Raw genomic sequence first — 19,567 nt, forward strand, 5'->3', positions numbered from 1 at the left:
GGAAAATCCTGATGTCAGACATCAGAATCCGAACCTTTCGTGCTGGTTCCAGAAAATTGTGTATCGGGTCGGTTCGAGGCCGAGCACTGCTGCAAACACCTAATATACCTGTTGTCATAGGACCCGTTTTGACCATCTGTTTGCCTTTGTCCACTTATGCCCATATATGGAGATCTCTGCACACACAGTACCGGTTGCGGAAAACTCTGATGTCAGACATCAGCTCCGCATACGGGCATTCATTTTATGCCCATATATGGAGAACGTGCGTGCCGGTGGGACGAACGGTTCTCGAGATACACGGATTACATACATAATACATACATACACACTAACAGAGATCTTTTGTTGACTCATGTGGCGTACGTGATGTCAGATCCTTTTATGAAGTGATGTCACAATGAGTCAGCGCTTGCGCCGATTTCCTCCGGAACAGCCTGATGTCAACAATTAGCCCGCATAAGGAGATTCCGAACGTTTCGCGCCGGTTAGGGAAAACCGCGTGCCGGGTCGGGTCGAGGCCCGGCACTGCACTCCGTGCCGCGGCGGGGAACGCGCGTGCCGAATCTGAAGCCGGTGGGACGAACGGTTCTCGAGATACGCGGAATACAGACAGACACGCAGACACGCAGACACGCACGCACGCAGAGACTTCTCGCATTTATAGATAGATTATGCTCATTATGAAAATTGCTCAACATATGCAAGTTAGCATCCGGCAGTTTCTACATGCTGGAGACCCATACTCAACATTTCTAACATAAAACTTTAGGGTACTCAAAATGTCCGGGTTCACAATGGGGCTCTATGGGCTGGCTACTAGACTATTACTGTACATACAGTAATTATAAACGCAGCATTGTTCAAAGTCACAATCCACTTATTCCCCATCCTGTTTTTGAGAATGCACTACCTCTGTATGTGTTCTGTTCCATACCTCTACAGCTATTCTCACCAACCTAACACTATTTCTCAATTTCCTTTCACCTGTGGGAGCGTATCACACCTATAGAGTTCCATCTGTGCGGTAAAGTGAGATTAACTATTAGGCTGGAAGTCAACCATGGTATATTACAACCATCTGCCTCTGCCATAAGGTACCAACATGATATTTCTGGGGTAGGCTACTAAAGTTCTTGGCATTATTTATCTCATTTATGGGTCTTGTTTCCATAAAGTCCATGTGCAGATAATTATTAACACACCATTTTTTTTAAATGTTTTATTGTAGTGGGGCTGTCCACGTTAAGATTTTCAAATCGTCACTGTCAGGCAGAAACCTCGTATCTCCAAGTTTGAAATGTGCATGTTTTTTTTTCTAAATTAAAGCCCTACTTTATCATACAAAAGTGCAGCACAAAGGTATACAAGTGAAAATAGCATATCTAAAAGAACACAACGCCTCGCATCTACAAGAACACAAGTGCTTGTAGATCGTATATTTTCACTATTTTAGATCCTTTTTAAAACGATAAATACAAAGCGAACGGTTTTGGACATACAAGGTTTCCACCCGACAGCGACGAAATGCATCTAAGTGACAAACTGAATCTGAATCACTACAGTGCCTCCTCACTCTGATTATAAAAATCACACTTGTGTGAACTGAGCGGTGGAGGCTGCGTGTGTGTGTGTGTGTGTGTGTGTGTGTGTGTGTGTGTGTGTGTGTGTGTGTGTGTGTGTGTGTGTGTGTGTGTGTGTGTGTGTGTGTGTGTGTGTGTGTGTGTGTGTGTGTGTGTGTGTGTGTGTGTGTGTGTGTGTGTGTGTGTGTGCGTGCGTGCGTGTGAGTGTGCCTTGCCTGGCCTGGCCTGGCCTGAACAACAGCGCCCCTCCGTTAACATGTGTGGTCAGAAAAGGTACTGCAGGCTACATACAGACAGACAGACACGCACACACATATACCCACACACATGGCCACGTATAGGAGACGGTGTCACCACCGCTCAAAAAGGTACACCGGAAGTATATTCAAAACTGTAAAACGCTCAGTGTCAGGTCGGGGGACCAGCAGGGGTCCACATGGACACTTACAGGCCTGTAACACTGCATGTGAGCAGGTTCACTTCTCACACTTTTGCACTGACCGAATGGACACTTTTTTGATTGGCATTGCTCTGATGAATCATTATTTTTTACGAGATACAGTGACTGTAATAGACACCGTATTCGTTTTTTACCTCTGTTTTACTGTACTCTGTGTTGTCGATGCTTCTTGTTTTGTTTTTCTTTTTGTCTTGTCAATGAACTGTACACAACAGTAGCTACTTTTTATTTTTCTAAAGCTGGTTGCACACTGCTGCGTTTTTCGGGCCGAATATCGGAGTGAATTTTGGAGCACGCAAATAAAAAAATCAACCTCACGTTATGTCAGTCACGTTTGCACACTGCCGCCCGTTTCACGCACCACTCGGTCCCTTGCTCTCTCTATCAATCTCTCTCTCCTTGTCCTGAAAAACGCATTTCGCAACGAAAAACGCAGCAGTGTGCAACCACCTTAACTCTTCTTTACCTGTAAAGGCCTTTGCACCCAGGGTCTGATTTTCCGCACGAAAAAAACGGACGATAAATGAAATGAACACATGCTGTCTCTATGACCTCATGCACACCGGGTCCGAATTTGTCCACAGTCGGACAATATGGTGTGTGTTTTCCGTGCGGGAAATCATACATTAACGTTATGTATCTATCTAACTCAGAGAGTGTAGCTTTTGTACACTCTAGAGCAGAGGTCTTCAACAGGCGTCTGGGACCCCTAGGGGGTCCTCAGAGTTACTACAGGGGGTCCTCCAAATCTTTGTGTTATAGAAACTTTTCTCCTTTTTTATATTAACCACTTGAACCCTAGCGCCCATATTCTGATAACTTTAGCCAAAAGTAGCAGATCTACAAGCTCACAACGCCTCGCAGAGGCGTTGTGAGCTTGTAGATCGGCTATTTTCGGCAAAGACGCTTGGTGTAGAGGGGAAAAAGAGCAGGCTAAGTACTGAAAGGTCAAGTTTATTATCAAGTATTGACGGTTCAAGTGGTTAAATATCTGAAAACACAAATTGACAAGAATCCAAAATACACTGATGATTGTGCTGTCAAACAATGAAACTATATGGAATCTATGAAAAGGTTGGGGGTCCCTGCTTCATCTATCTCTCGACTAAGGGATCCTTGGCCTGAAAACGTTGAAGACCCCTGCTCTAGAGTTAAATTAACAATAGCAACTCCCAGATATTCTCAGAGATCGCAAACTGTATCAAATGGGGGTATGTGACCTGTGGAACCAGCTCCTTGAAATAGAAGGTTGTTTTCAAACCAAAAAGCATTGGTGTCATGTCACCATGCATTTGCACGAACAACACGTTGAAACAGACTTGAATGTGGTAATGGAGGACTGGTCGCAGCATTACACACTGTCTGAAGGCGTTTAACACCCGAGAGCTCTTTATTGCAACACTGCGGTGCTTCGCCGGGGTCCTGAATGCCATCTGCAGTAACTGATTAGATGTCTGTCGCTTTGTTACGTCTTGAGACGCCGTTCATCATTCCTGCTGATTGATCTGCGACTTCAACAGAATCAGCAGGTTTTACTCCCTGCCCGCCGGAGAGATCCGTGGAGTCGGCAGTCATCCCTTATCTGTCTGACAAAGATAATATCCATCCCTCCGATTCATTATGAGCAGGGTGGGAATAAGGTGCGGAGCAGTCATTGAGAGGGATGCTAATTCGCCCTCTTTTTTGGCCCACTTGGTCAGTTTTTTAACAATCCTTTACTGTGATTTGGTTTGGGCTTTCCTGAGCAGGGACGTGCTGGCCATTGGGAAAAGCGGGACAACTCCCGAACGGCCGGTTCATTCCCGGCCGGTCCAGGCCGGCCATTAGGAAAAAAAAATAAATAAATGTCGGCCTTCGTTCCATTTTGGGGGCTGGGCGGCCAACAAAGTAAATCGGCACTGTCGGGCAGAAACCTCGTATCTCCAAGTTTCAAATTTGTCTTTTTTTTCGCAAAGCAAAGCCCTGCTTCATCATACAAGGCCATCGCACAAAAGTAGTGAAAACAGCAGATCTACAAGCACACAACGCCTCGCAGTGCGAGGCGTTGTGTGCTTGTAGAACGGCTGTTTTCACTAGTTTAAAAATTATTTTTAAAATGATAAATACAAAACAAACGGTTTTGGACATACAAGGTTTCCAAATATAACTCATGTATTTGCCCCACTGGCTTGTCACTTGTCATGATCTGAAATGGCAAAGTAGCAGCAGCGCTATAGAGAGAGAGAGATCTCTCTCTATTAGCGCGCAATGAGGGCCTCCCCAACTCTTTTTCCCGGGCTGAATCAGGGGCCCAGCACGTCCCTTTTTTAGAACCGGCAGCACACTAAAATGGCAAAGCAGCACCGGACGCTGAGCAACGGCCGTCTACCTTGGAGACATTGAAGGGATGTGTGCTACACACGCTTGCTTCTGTTCCCTGCCTGACCTGATCTACATAGTTACAGGTCAAGGTCCAGCAAGGATGTTGTTGTGAGGCTATTGATAAAACAGGGGTCTATTTATTCTTTAGACCTACTTTGTGGTACTAGCCTCTATATTCCTTTGAAAGGACAGTGAGAAGCACAATCCCCTTTGTATGTTCCTGTATGTATACTATTTATATTCAGGGTTTAGACACCAGAGAGGGAGACCACACAGGAGAGGCAGAAGGGGAAGACACCGGTAGATCCTGGATGGACCCACAGTCAAAACATTGTCTCTCAACACACGCGCTGATTCAGTAAAAGGAGACTTAGGGGAGGAAATGGTGGAAATTAATTTAACAAAAATAACAGGGCCTGGCTCAAGGTGCAGCTCTTCTTCCTCCCTTATATGTCGACACATTTCGACATCCCAAAATAAATGAAGTGTCGCCTGCACATGCACAAGTTCTGCCTTTTCGCCTTCAGATTTACGGATTTCCTTTTTTCAGCGTTTCTTAGCACCTGCGGATCACTTCAAAGGTGCCAAACACATCTTACACAGTCTCCAGGCAACGGGAACATTCTCGGTTTAATAGACTAGATTTCCAGTCTCGGCGGTTGGATATATAACTCAGCTCCGAATCTCTTAATTTGTCAAAGCCAAACGTTCCGTGAATGAAAAACTCTGAATGACTTCTGAGGTGAGACGGCGGGCGGTGGTGGGTGGGTGGTATAGGAAATGCCGACATGTGAAAGCCTGTTGTGGCCTGAATACTCCAAGGGCAACATCTTCACATTCACTCCTCAACTCAGACTGACAGAAGAGTCAGAAGGTCCTCTGATTCAATTCTATTGAGGTTTAACGTAATATGCTCCAGCCTCCGGGAGTGAAGACATCTCACAATAACAGAGAGCATGAAGACGTTGTCAGTGATGGAGGAGGCTATGCCTGCAAATTGCAGGCTGCAATACAAACATAAGTGCTCACACCTAAAGCCTGGGTTATATCTAGTTGAGCGTGGGTGTCGCACATCAAAAATATCAGATTTACAAGCTCTCAACGCATCACGCTGCAATGCATTTCATAAGTATAAATAAAGTAAATATTAAACAGGCTACATGTATTCTTGCGATCCGCCCCTGCACCCAGACACACACACACACACACACACACACACACACACACACACACACACACACACACACACACGTAAATTGGGTGGCTTCAGCTTTACAGATAGTTTTGAGTAGACATTGCAAATGGATTGGAGGTGTCATGCAGGAGTAGCTACATACTGGTTTGAGTCTCATGCCCTCTTCTGGCAGTTTGCATGCTGTCTATGAAAAGAACCAAAGTGCATCTGTCTTCATGTCAACGCCTCAAATGTGACCAAATGGAGTTTGTCGAGGCTCACCTACATCTTCTGCAGCAGCATTCAACCATAGGCCTATATATAATAATACTAACATTTTAACTCTCCTGGAGAGAGATATTCAAACTTCTGTGACCAACAATTATGCAAAGCAAAACATGCAGCAAGATCCTCAGTTATTATGTATATGAACAATGGGACGTGCTGGAAAACATTGTTGGATTGTTTGTTATGGAGCTTGCCGTTTCTGTGAGTGATATATGTTAGATTACAACCAGCAGAATGCCAGAATCTTACAGCCCTGAAGAACCACTTTAGGCTGCAGCCACACCAAAGTACCTGCTATGAGAGTGGATTCCCCATTCCGCCAATGCATTTCAATGAGGATGGAGCGTTATTTATTATTATTATAATTATTGTGGGCTCGCCTGGAAGGCGAGCACACGTATGTTATCTTCATTATTTATAGTCAGTCAGTATCTCCTCAAAACTTTGGCGCGATTCATCTCCTAAACGCTTACACCTTTAAACACCATTCAAATTTTTATGTGTTCAGCTTACTGAGGACACGTGTGCTTGTACTTTTGGTTTTGAAATGTTTTGTAGTTTAATTATAAAAAAATAAAAATGTTTAACTTTAAGCATCCAATGCATTTCCAATGGGTTTACTGAGTGGGGAGAGAGTGAGACAGGGGAAAGGGACCCATGTTTATATTAAGTCGCTGTGGCTGCAATATTCACACTTCAGATATGCTATTTATATCAATGTGTTCACACAGGTCTGCTTTCTGATTTGATCCAAATGTCTAAGCTGTGTGATGTATAAAACTATAGTTATAGTTAAAACTATAAATAAATGTCCCTCTCCACTCTACTGATTGACACAGCTGTGATTAAAGGCTTGGCTGTCATTGGCTGTTCTGTGGTGATGTAGCCTTACATAAGTCGGCCCTGCAGTGACAATGCGAAAGTCTCGGCAGAGACGTCTTAATGTAAGGCTAGTGGTGCTGCAAAGTAACCAAGTACATTTTCAAGTATATACAAACCAAAGTGCATCTGTCTTCATGTCAACGCCTCAAATGTGACCAAATGGAGTTTGTCGAGGCTCACCTACATCTTCTGCAGCAGCATTCAACCATAGGCCTATATATAATAATACTAACATTTTAACTCTCCTGGAGAGAGATATTCAAACTTCTGTGACCAACAATTATGCAAAGCAAAACATGCAGCAAGATCCTCAGTTATTATGTATATGAACAATGGGACGTGCTGGAAAACATTGTTGGATTGTTTGTTATGGAGCTTGCCGTTTCTGTGAGTGATATATGTTAGATTACAACCAGCAGAATGCCAGAATCTTACAGCCCTGAAGAACCACTTTAGGCTGCAGCCACACCAAAGTACCTGCTATGAGAGTGGATTCCCCATTCCGCCAATGCATTTCAATGAGGATGGAGCGTTATTTATTATTATTATAATTATTGTGGGCTCGCCTGGAAGGCGAGCACACGTATGTTATCTTCATTATTTATAGTCAGTCAGTATCTCCTCAAAACTTTGGCGCGATTCATCTCCTAAACGCTTACACCTTTAAACACCATTCAAATTTTTATGTGTTCAGCTTACTGAGGACACGTGTGCTTGTACTTTTGGTTTTGAAATGTTTTGTAGTTTAATTATAAAAAAATAAAAATGTTTAACTTTAAGCATCCAATGCATTTCCAATGGGTTTACTGAGTGGGGAGAGAGTGAGACAGGGGAAAGGGACCCATGTTTATATTAAGTCGCTGTGGCTGCAATATTCACACTTCAGATATGCTATTTATATCAATGTGTTCACACAGGTCTGCTTTCTGATTTGATCCAAATGTCTAAGCTGTGTGATGTATAAAACTATAGTTATAGTTAAAACTATAAATAAATGTCCCTCTCCACTCTACTGATTGACACAGCTGTGATTAAAGGCTTGGCTGTCATTGGCTGTTCTGTGGTGATGTAGCCTTACATAAGTCGGCCCTGCAGTGACAATGCGAAAGTCTCGGCAGAGACGTCTTAATGTAAGGCTAGTGGTGCTGCAAAGTAACCAAGTACATTTACTCAAGTATATACAAACAAGTACTTGTACCTACAGTACAATTTTTAGGTACTTTTACTCTAATTTCCATTTTTGTTACTTATACTCTACTATAAATACAGCATTTGACAGCTTCAGTTACTTTTTATTTTGCAGATTTTATTATTAATAATAATAATAATTATTAACACGCACGCACGCACGCACACACGCACACACACACGCATACACACACACTGACACACAAACAACTGTTACTGTGTTACTGTGGAGACGTTTGCTTGTATTTGTCTTTGACACATGTTTTGTAGTGTTTTAGAAATTTAACTTAAAAAGAATAAGGTTCCCGGGCGATGGGATTTACAGTATATATCCTAGAACCCGCAGGGACACTCTGTGTGGTTGTCAGGGAGATATCACAACCAATGCGTTTCCAAATCAGACGATCAACCGAAGTGGACCCACCTGGCAAAACCACACCCCAAACACTTTAAAAGCCATGAATTTCAGCCTGTCTGCATTTGAATCCTAGTATATCCCATATGCATTTGGATCAGCATGTCCCGTACTGTATACCAACTTTTACTTTACACTTTTGTTACTTATACTCCACTGCAATTGCATTTGGCAGCTTTAGTTGTTACTTTGCAGATTTTATTATTAATACAAAACATACGGTAGATGAATCACTTAATACTTTGTCTAATTGTAAGAAGCTGATCTATAATGTGACATTGCGACATGTTGTGATCTTGTAGATCTGCTGTTTTTAAAAAGCTTGTCAATATTAGGACCATCTGCGTACTATTACTTTGATGTGGTTTGCTGGTTTGCAAAGTGTAGTTCAGGGACCCCTAGGACACACACACACACACACACACACACACACACACACACACACACACACACACACACACACACACACACACACACACACACTCTACTGGTCTCGAACTTTTGTTGTTGGTTACCCGTCCACATTATATTTTAATTTTATTTTGATTTAATTGTCCATACCGTTAAAGGACCAGGTCACCTCTGGGACAACCAGATCTTATTTTATTGTTGTGTGGGACACGATCAACACAATCCTGTAATTTCTTGTGTTCAATCTGTGTTTTTAGATATTTTAGTATTTCAGCATGCTACAACTGGTCATATGATGCTTTGTAGCATGATATTGCATCATCTCATGCATCATATGATGCAAAATGCATCATATGACCAGTTGTAGCATACTGAAATACTAAAATATCTAAAAACACAGATTGAACACAAAGAATAACTCAACATTGTGTTGATCGTGTCCCCACACAACAATAAAATAAGATCTGGTTGTCCCAAAGGTGACCTGGTCCTTTAAGTTCATGTAATAACACTGCTTGTCTACATTGTATTTGCATTACCATTTTACGTCAGTAAAATTAAAGAGAGCATTGCCTGGGAACTTGACACTTTTACTATTATTGTTTTGGGTTGGAAGCGAGCCCACACTGTTTCGAAGGAACAGTTTTTCTAGTTATTATTGAGATTTGTTTTGGGGCTTTTGCTTTTATTGATAGGACAGTAGACTGACAGGAAATGTGGGGAGAGACGGGGAGTGACATGCGGCAAAGGTCGTCCGGATCTGGAATCGAACCGGCGCCGCCGCCAGGCAGTGCCACAGTGGTATGCGCCCGGAACAGTAGGCCAGCGGGCGCCCGGATGGAGTGTTTTTTGTAGAAATCCTCTACTGGCATGAAACCGCTCCATTCCTATTGAAATGCATCGGTGGAATGGGGAATCCACCCTCATAGGTACTTTGGTGTGGGCGCAGCCTATTAGAGATTATCATCACACATTTGTTGCAACAGAAAGGTAAAGCTTATCTGCAATGTTTGCATGAAAGCACAGAGTTAGAAGATGTGCCTTCCACACATGAGACTTTGCAACTGTTCTTCTACCCACCCAGGGGCGTCAATTGGGTATGGCAGGGGTATGCAACTGCCATACCCTGGGGTCCAGGGGGGAAAATAAAAGTTACTTTTAAATATAAATCCATGAATGTCTCTTTGTCTATCTCCTCTGGTTATTATGTTTGTTAAATTACAGTAACATAACTAAAAATGCAAAAATTAACAAAATGGTCACTTTAACAAGGTATTATAATTGTATTCTCCCCATCTTGACAGAATGGTAAATTCCCAGGTTCCACAGGTCAGCTGCACAGGTGCAATTCATTATTGTTAATTGTGGCACGTTAACTAACATGCCATGTTTAGCTGCACTTGAACAACCGTTCCAGGCTGCCATATCCAGCCCAAGAAACCGTAGAAACGGGGGGGAAAATAGAATGTACTTCTTAAAATAAATGTATCATGCCTGTTGCTAAGGTATGGCAACATGACTGGTGTCGCGCGTGTGCAAGACACCAGTCATGTTGCCATACCTTAGCTTTTTCTGAACTGACGCCACTGTACCCACCTCTGGATTGGATCACAACACTGTACGGTGCAACCTTGTCCTGTAAACCAGGGACACACATGGCTCTGAGGCTTAGAAGCTGAGGGACAAGCAGCTGCTGCTGCATCACGCGTGTTGTTGACCATGGGCACTCACTGGACCCAGTGGTGTATATCGTCGTTGTTGGGTGAAAACCTTGTATGTCCTAAACCGTTTGTTTTGCATTCATCATTTTAAAAATGATTTAAACTAGTGAAAACAGCCGATCTACAAGCACACTGCTGTTTTCACTACTTTTGTGCGACGGCCTTGTACGATGAAGCAGGGCTTAATTTGCGAAAGAACGTACACATTTTAAACTTGGAGATACGAGGTTTCCACCCGACAACGATGATATGTCACAGTTAGTTTGAGATTCAGTTAGATTGAGAACAGGAGCGCTCGTTTTTGGGCACAAGGTGGAGCAGGCGCGCGGTGCCTCCTTCGGGGAACTAAGAATAATTTGACTGAGGTTAGGGTTAGGATTAGGTTTAGGTTTAGGCATAGTTTTACTGAGGTTAGGGTTAGGTTTAGGCATAGTTTTACTGAGGTTAGGGTTAGGGTTAGCTTTAGGGATAGTAGCATTCACCAGGTTAGCATTCACCAGCTGAGACATGGGCTTCTTCCACATCCAGGTGAACTTCTTCCACATCCAGGTGAACAAAAACAAGTGATCCTTTTGATTGATTGATTGATTGATTGATTGAAGAATTTATTAGAAGATTGCAATAGAAACAAGTACAGTTTCATGACAGTACAAATCACTGGTACAAGGTCAACTAAAAGGAGATCCTAGAAAGCCGAGGCTTATTTCCACAGGAACCACACTTTAGGTATCTCATATAACATTGAAAGACAGACGGATAGAACATAGTACTTTATCTAGGATAATACCAATCTAACTGGTTTCTCAAACTAACTGTAACATATCGTCGTTGTCGGGTGGAAACCTTGTATGTCCAAGACTCTTCGTTAGTGAAAACAGCAGATCTACAAGCACACAACGCCTCGCACCGCGAGGCGTTGTGTGCTTGCAGATCTGCTGTTTTCACTACCTGTGCGATGGCCTTGTATGATGAAGCAGGGCTTTACTTAGCGAAGACATTTACAAAATGTGAAACTTGGAGATACGAGGTTTCTGCCCGACAGTGATGATATGGGAGTAGGGATGGGAAGATATGACATTTGGGGCCCTATTATGATCCAGGTCTTATGCCTTATGCCTTAACTTCTTTACATTTTTTTCACTATTTTGAAAAACATTTTTAAATACTTCAAATGCTGATCTACATCTGCATGTTATGAACTTGCAGATAAGCTATTTGAAATATTTAAAAAACAAAAACAAAATAGTAAAAAAAGGCAAAGAAGTTAAGGCATAAGGCATAAGACCTGGTTCATAATAGGGCCCAAGGTCTTTTTATCCAGAGAAGAAAACACTCAAGTTAACTTTATCGTGGTGAATTTTCATCGTAGGGATAATCGTCACATGTGAGTGAATATCCTCCAGAGAGACAAAGCTGTCTATATCTCACCATAGCTCACCACTTGTCATTCCGTGAAAGTGTTTAATGCCTGTGGGTACATTCTCACACCTCTACGAGCACAACTAACCAGGCTGCAAAAGTGAGTAGCTGAGTATGCTATGAAATGGGTTCAAAGTAGTATAGTTTGACTCTATGCCACTATCTTCTGTCTGTCTGTCTGTCTGTCTGTCTGTCTGTCTGTCTGTAATTTAAAGATTACAAAATAATAATAATCAAACAAATAAAAGTTGTCTATCTAACTCCAATACTGGTACACATTAAAGCTATACTGTGTAAGTTGCTCAACTAGTGGTCAGTAGCTCTATAGCAAACCGCGGTCGCGTCCGCGTCTTTCGGCCGTTTTTCGCCGCCTCCACCTCGCCGAGATCTATCTTTAGAGGGGTCCCTGGTTCCTGTGCGTTCAGGCATTACGGAGAAACGGACTCCTTCACCCGAGTAAATGCTGTTGTTTTGTTGAGGCAAGCTACTTCCTGAGAAGTCAGCAAGATGCGCTGTGATTGGCCGGCAGTACCCTCGCTGTGATTGGCCGGTAGTGTAATGACGTAATTTTTCTGCGAAAACCGGACCCCGGCGAGGATCACAGAAAACATATAAAGAGAAGGTTTTAGAAGCTGAAAATAACGGAGTGGGTGTTCTAAAACTTTAGCGATTTAACAGTTAGGACAATTTTAAGATTTGTTTTATAAAAAAAGTTACATGGTATAACTTTAAGGTCTTAAAGGACCATACCAGTGGTCTGGCATGTTTAGTCCACTGTCTGACTATGATTCACAGAATGCTGCGTCGCTGCCACAGTTTTCCATGGCATAATGTGGTTTGATTTTGGAGGAAGCCACTGATTTCCATTCATTTCAGGACGGTATGAACTTGAAGGGACAGAGCAGGCTGTTCTCTCTGAGGTGGCCCGGGTCCATTGATGTGAGCAGCAGGCTATTGGAGATGTTCCTCTGCCAGTCTGATTCTGGCTGTGGTGTGCTGGGAGGCTGCTGAACTGCACTAGGCAGGCCAGTGCTCTAGTGGTCTACTCTAGAAGTGGGACTGAGTTACTAGCTCAGTCCCACTGAGCTAGTAACTCACTGCTATTTTTGAAAAGTCATGAAAATGTGTGCAAATCTTTGAATATATGTATTTTTTAAGCGAACATTTGTAACTCAAATGTTGCTTCTGGGTGGTCCCTGGAACTAAATATTTTGAGATGAAGGTCCGTGGCCAAATCTTTTTGGGGGACTTTCACATGAAACCACCACTGATATTAAAAAAAAAATCATGAATTTTCAAAAATAGCAGATCGCTTGGTATATGTGCTATTTTTCTTTCTTTTCAAATCTTTTTATTCAATTTTCAAATGAGCAAAGCCCAGAGGCGGGTAAACAATCTCAAGAAGATGGATGTACATCACATGTAGAAAAACAGAGTACATTATTATGAGAGTGAATAAAACCCATCCCCTATCCCCCCTCCCCCCACCCTCAATCCCCAGGACGGTTGAACTGTCAAAACAAAGTAAATAAATAATCAAAACAGTAAAGCAGAATAAATAATCAAGCTTGCTGCGCACTGGGTTGGTCAAACAGGTAAGCGCCACACTACACCGTTTGAGTATTATGGTAGAACATCATAAAAGGGCTCCAGGTTTTATAAAATTTCTTTTCAGAGCCGGCAATTGAGAACCTCAACATTTCCAATTCCAGACAGGACATTATAGCGCGAAGCCACAGGTCGAGCACAGGCGGGGCAGCATCCTTCCACTTAAGCAGAATGGCGCGCCTAGCGATCAATAAAGCAAAGTCGACCATACGACTTTCCGTCCGTGTTAGAGGAAGGCCCTCGCTTCCAACTGTACCAAACAGAGCTAATAAGGGGTCTGGGTCTATGTCACGATGTAAAATGTTGGATAGCGTGCTGAATACACCCTCCCAGAACGGCTGAAGCCGTGGGCACGTCCAGTATTGATGTATAAGAGTGGCCTCATTGTTACATTTATCACAGCTAGAACTTACGTCGGGATATATGCTTGCAAGTCTGGCTTTAGAAATGTGGGCCCTATGAACTATCTTGAACTGTATTAAACAGTGACGGGCACAGAGGGAAGATTTGTGTATAGAAGAAAAAATTTAGTCCCACTTTTCCTCTGATAATGTGAGCCCTAGATCCCGCTCCCAGTCAGCTCTTATCCTATCCAACGGCGCGGATCTCAGATTAGAGATGGTGTCATATAGGATTGATATAGCGCCTTTTGTTGTCAGATCAAAAGATAAAAAGGTATCTATGGGGTTAGTATTAGGTTTGTCAGGGAAATCGGGTATAAAGGTGTCTACACACCAAACAGCCTACAGGAGACTCCTTCTGACTGTACACAGACTGCAAAGAACTGCAAAAAACTAAGCACTTATTTTTTATTTTATTTTTTTCAGACGACGCCGACTGTAGTTACTGTATGGCAGTGGTGCCAGGTCTGCTCCTTATAAGCAACGTTGATCCTGTTTTCCTATAATGTTGCTAGATGTGGGTTGCTTTTGTTTGGGCTTGTTTCTGAAGTGTAGTTGCTTATTTGGCCTTGCTTTCAACATTATTTTATAAAATAACTAATGTAATAGAGTTCAGAGGTGAAACTGGTCGCTAGAGATGCGCGGATAGCGGTTTTAGCCGCGGTGGACCGCGGTGATCCGCGGTGCAGTCGGATTTGGATCAATCAAATATAATTATTAATTAATTTCGGATATCCGCGGATGAAATAATGCAGGAAATAAATTATGGCCTAATATATCTATCAATAAAAAGCTAAATCTAGGTATGCTTGTGTCTGTGTTAGTGTGTGTTATTTTGTATACTTTGTAAAGTAACCATCATTTTTCATGAGGCAATGTGCAGTCCACGATAAAACTAAACAGCTGTGTCCACTTAAACGGCATCACGGCATGCATCGTCGCACTCATCATTACCTCTTGTTGCGCTGCGCTTAAAAGTGAATCTCTCCATAGTCCATATTGTAAAGTACTGTACAGTAGGTAAGTTAAACTTCCCACTAAGTTGTGTTTGTTCCTCTCGCTTTCGCTCTCTCCCTCGCTCTCTCTTTCTCTTGTGTGTCTGACTCTGTCTGCCTGCATGTCTGGTTGGTCTGCATCGACGCACAGCACCGACTCCAAAAAAAAAAAAAAAGAAAGAAAAAAAGACGAACGGAGACATTCCGTAGGCTAGATCAATGCATTTCTGTGATCGCACAACTAAGAAAACTAACAGGGAATAGCCTACCAGAAAATAATATTAGCCTAATAATAAGGGTAATAATAATAATAATACGTTTGAAGTTGCGGATGAGGATGGTGCGGATTTATAAATTGGATGATATAATTAATGCGGTTGGATAATGGGCGGATAATGAATTTGCGCGGATGGATTCGGATGACTTCAGAAGCCTATCCGCGCATCACTACTGGTCGCGCTTTTGGGCTTATTTTCATAGACCTGGTCGCGTATTTCACTCACAGAATCTGGCAACCCTAACCCGGCCGGAGGCAGCTGTTCTCCGTGCAGAGGAGGGAAAAAAAGAAAACAACAACACGGGCACTTGATGGACTATTACTAGCCTACTACTAGCTTTGCTTTGGATCCGATTGGAATAGGAATTGAGAGTTGAGATTGAGAATATGGTATTTAGTAAAAATATGCGACGGGAAAATGTCTCTGGCTTGTTTTGGCTTGGTTTTGGAGCAGTAGTAAACTATTCTACAACTCCCTCAATCTTACCGACGGCGAGGGGCGACTGAACAAAACTGAGCAAGTCCAGTTTTCCAGTTTTCGGTCGATAAGGTTCCCGACCCGCTGCCGAAAACCTGACGATGAGCTCCCGTTCGGCAACAGACGCTTTCCGCCGCCTTCCGCCGCCGAATCGTCGCCGAATCTGTGCGGTTAAAAGTGGCCTTTATAGATCTCACGTAATGCCTGACTTGGAAGAACCTAAATTGATCTGATCTAGGCAGGCCATATTTCCTCATTAGTTGTTCGAAAGAGGCGAAGACCCCGTCTAAGAACAAATTCTTGAGACTTTTGATGCCTTTCCCGCGCCAATTTCGAAAGGTTATGTCACTTAATGAGGGAGCAAAAAAGTGGTTGGAGGCTACCGGGGTTATATGTGCTATTTTTCAATAGTTAAAGCACAAAATAATTTGTAATAATGAGTTCCCAGTCTAATTTATTTTCTAATTTATTCCGTTAGTTTATTTTGCAACGGCGACGGCACATCATCCTCCATTGCGGAGGATGATGAATTTATTTCAGGCATGATGAATTTATTTTAAGAAGTACATTTTATTATTTTCCCTTGTAATCAAGGTATGGTAGACTACCATACCCATATGTGCCTCTGTAGGCTAGCCTACTCCGTTAGTTGCCTCGCATGGTGCGTTATACTTCTGTGTTGCAGCTAGAAGACAGAACTCACTTAATATAGCCCATCCCCGTAGATAATGTCCAGAAATATGCTCCATAGGCTATAAATGTTCCGACCTTCATCTTCCAGGTGACTTTTGTTGGTGTTTCACTTCACCTCGCTAAAAACCTCCTTTTGCGGGACTCATTGAATATGCGAACAGATGATAATAATAGCCTATGGATTTGGGAGCATAGCCTAATTACAAAGCATGTCTCATTAAAAACAATATAGGCCTATATTTTATAGTTGAAGGGTAAATACACAGTATAGGCCTATGTAGGCTGGGAACATGACACATTTTGCTTGAATTCATGCGTTGTCAACTTGTAGTATAAACACAGAAAAACGAACCAACAACAAGGTGTAAACGCGACGTTTTTTGGGTAATAAATCCAAAACGAGACCGGCAGCGTTTCCAATCGTCCTGGTATAAAGACCCCCTAAATGGGTTAAACCCCCTCCCCCTAGGAAGAACATTCATGGGTGAATGTCAACATGAATTTTAATGACACGCCATCAAAAAATGTGGACATATTTTGATTGGCAGGACATTCAATAACCCACCTATCTCCCCGACTCCCTCTCCAGTCAGAGTTCATTGCTTTAATGAATGTAGAAGTATGTGGAGGATGTAATTTGCTGAAAATTAGGTGACTTCATTTAATTGACCACTTTTAAAATATATATTTGAAATATAAATCCTCTCTCTCACACTTCTGCCAGTGTGCCAGTGATCAACCTCCCCTGTGCCAATGTTGGCACCCGTGCCTATGGTTGCCTACCCCTGGTCTAGAGACTCTAGAGCAGTGGTTCTAAACCGGTCCCCACAGGGTTTCTGGCCAAATAGTCAAATAAATAATACTATACGAAATTGCGAAAATAGCAGATCTACAAGCTTGTAGAACGTAGATGTGCTATTTTCACAATATTAGTCAGTGGAACCAAAATGCAATGGTTCAACTCACTTTCCAAGTGCTTATCAGGGTGGGTGGGGTCGTTCTGAAAAGGTTGTTGAAGCACTGGTTTAGAGCTGGACAGTCTGGAGGTTGTGGAAGAGAAGAGGAGGGCGAGTGACAAAATAGGACACCCCTCTTCCACCAGATAGAGGCAGATAGAGGGGGAGCGCCTCTAGCCTGGTAACAACCCCCCCCTGGAAATCTGCATTAATTTGCATTAAATGCGATTTCCGGAGGGGAGGGCCGGTGGTTACCATGCAGACTAGAGTGCCTCCAGGCCCATGGAGGCTCGTTCTCTCCAGGTGAACAACAGCGGCTGAGGCGTTCCTTTGTGCCAAGTAGCAGCCATCCAAATTACAATGGTGCCTGAGGCCTTCGTTTTTTATTATCCCCCCTCCTCCAAATTCATGGCCCATTGTTTCCCCCCCCGAACTGTTTTGCGAACAAACATAAAGATGGCGTGTGTGTCTGTGTGTTTGCAAGCAAGTATATTTTTGAGCGGTGGTCACAACGCTCCTATACGTGGCCGTGTGTGTGGGTCTGTCTGTCTGTCTGTATGTCTGTATGTCTGTCTCCGTGTCCGTAGCCTGCAGTAACCTTTTCTGACCACACATGTTAAGGGAGGGGCGCTGTTGCACACACACACACACACACACACACACACACACACACACACACACACACACACACACACACACACACACACACACACACACACACACACCACCGCTCAGTTCACACGAGTGTGATTTTTTTGTTATTTTGGGGGGATTTTAGTACAGTGGAGAGAGACAGGAAACTGGGTGAGAGAGTATAAGAGAGTGACATGCAGCGAACACTACGGCCGGCATGGGAATCGAACCGGCGACTCGCCGGCAGGCATCAGAGCCCATGTGCTACGCACCCCAACCAATCGGCTATTGGGCATCCTGCTGTGAGTGTAGTTTATTATCATTGTGGCTGTGTTTGCGAGCGAGTAGTCACCGTGTGTGTCTTTGTGAATGATCGAGTATAGTTTATTGCTCTGCCTATTGTATGGTTTATTGCAGTATTTATTGTGCCCCTTTTTTCGATCCTCGCTGCTGCTACACCCTGAATTTCCCCCCATGGGGGATTAATAACGTGTTATCGTATCCTATCCTAATCCTAGACAATGCCATGTTCCACACATTCCACAACATTATTCTTTGACCATCCTGTGTTATAGCAGGTCAGTGACATTGTGGTTCCAGGGTCCTTGGAGGAGGTTGGGGGTTCAATCACCAGACAAGTCATACCGAAGACCAGGGGTGTCGCACCAAATTCTGGGCCAGCGCACCGGGTGCCGCGCTGTGAGCTTGAATATCTGCTATTTTTCAATAGCTAAAGTATAAAATAATTAAGGCCCCTTCACCTTGGGCCCTAGTAACTCAGTCCCCCCCCCCCCATTGTGACGCCCCTGCCGAAGACTATAAAAATGGTATCCAATGCCTCACTGCTTGTCACTCAGCATCAAGGGCAGGATTGGGAGTAAGCCCTTTGCAACATTCTAGCGTCATGTCCAAGGGGACAAGCTGCCTGACACTACAAAAACAGGCTCCTGACCTATCGGGCCATACCTTAGCAAGAGGCACGATACATTTATTTAAAGAAGTAGCCTACATTTTTATTTCCCCCCCCCCCCCCCCGGTTCTACAGGCTCCTGACCTATCGGGCCACATGGCTCAGGAACCATTGGTTACCACGGCTACTTAATAAAGGGGTATTTCACTTAAAAAAAAAACATTTGGTCATTTTATCGTCTAATCAGGCTTTTATGTAGGCTACACCCTGAACAGTTTTTAATTTGCTTCATTCGGTACTGATGTAATTGTAAATGCCATCAGTCCTCCTCCTTACACCCATTGTAACTTCAAACTCCATTTTAACCATGATAGATTCATTAAAAACACCCATTATTTTTTCTAGTGACTCATACTACGCTCCTAATACGCGAGCAGGCTGTGTTTTTTTCATTTATTTTTAATAATTCTTTGGGAAAATGGAAAAGGTTAAATACAATAAAATAATATAAAAAATAAATGAAAAAAGTTATCAAAAAAAACACGGCCTGCTCACGTATTAGGAGGATATTATGAGTCACTAGAAAAAAATAATGGGTGTTTTTAATGAATCTATCATGGTTAAAATGGAGTTTGAAGTTAATGGGTGTGTATGGGGAGGCGTCCTGCAGGAGGAAGGCCTGATAACATTTACATCAAATATCTATATTGAATC

The sequence above is a fragment of the Nannobrachium achirus genome (assembly GCF_963921795.1).
Source record: "Nannobrachium achirus genome assembly, chromosome: 1".
In the NCBI taxonomy this organism is placed as follows: Eukaryota; Metazoa; Chordata; class Actinopteri; order Myctophiformes; family Myctophidae; genus Nannobrachium; species Nannobrachium achirus.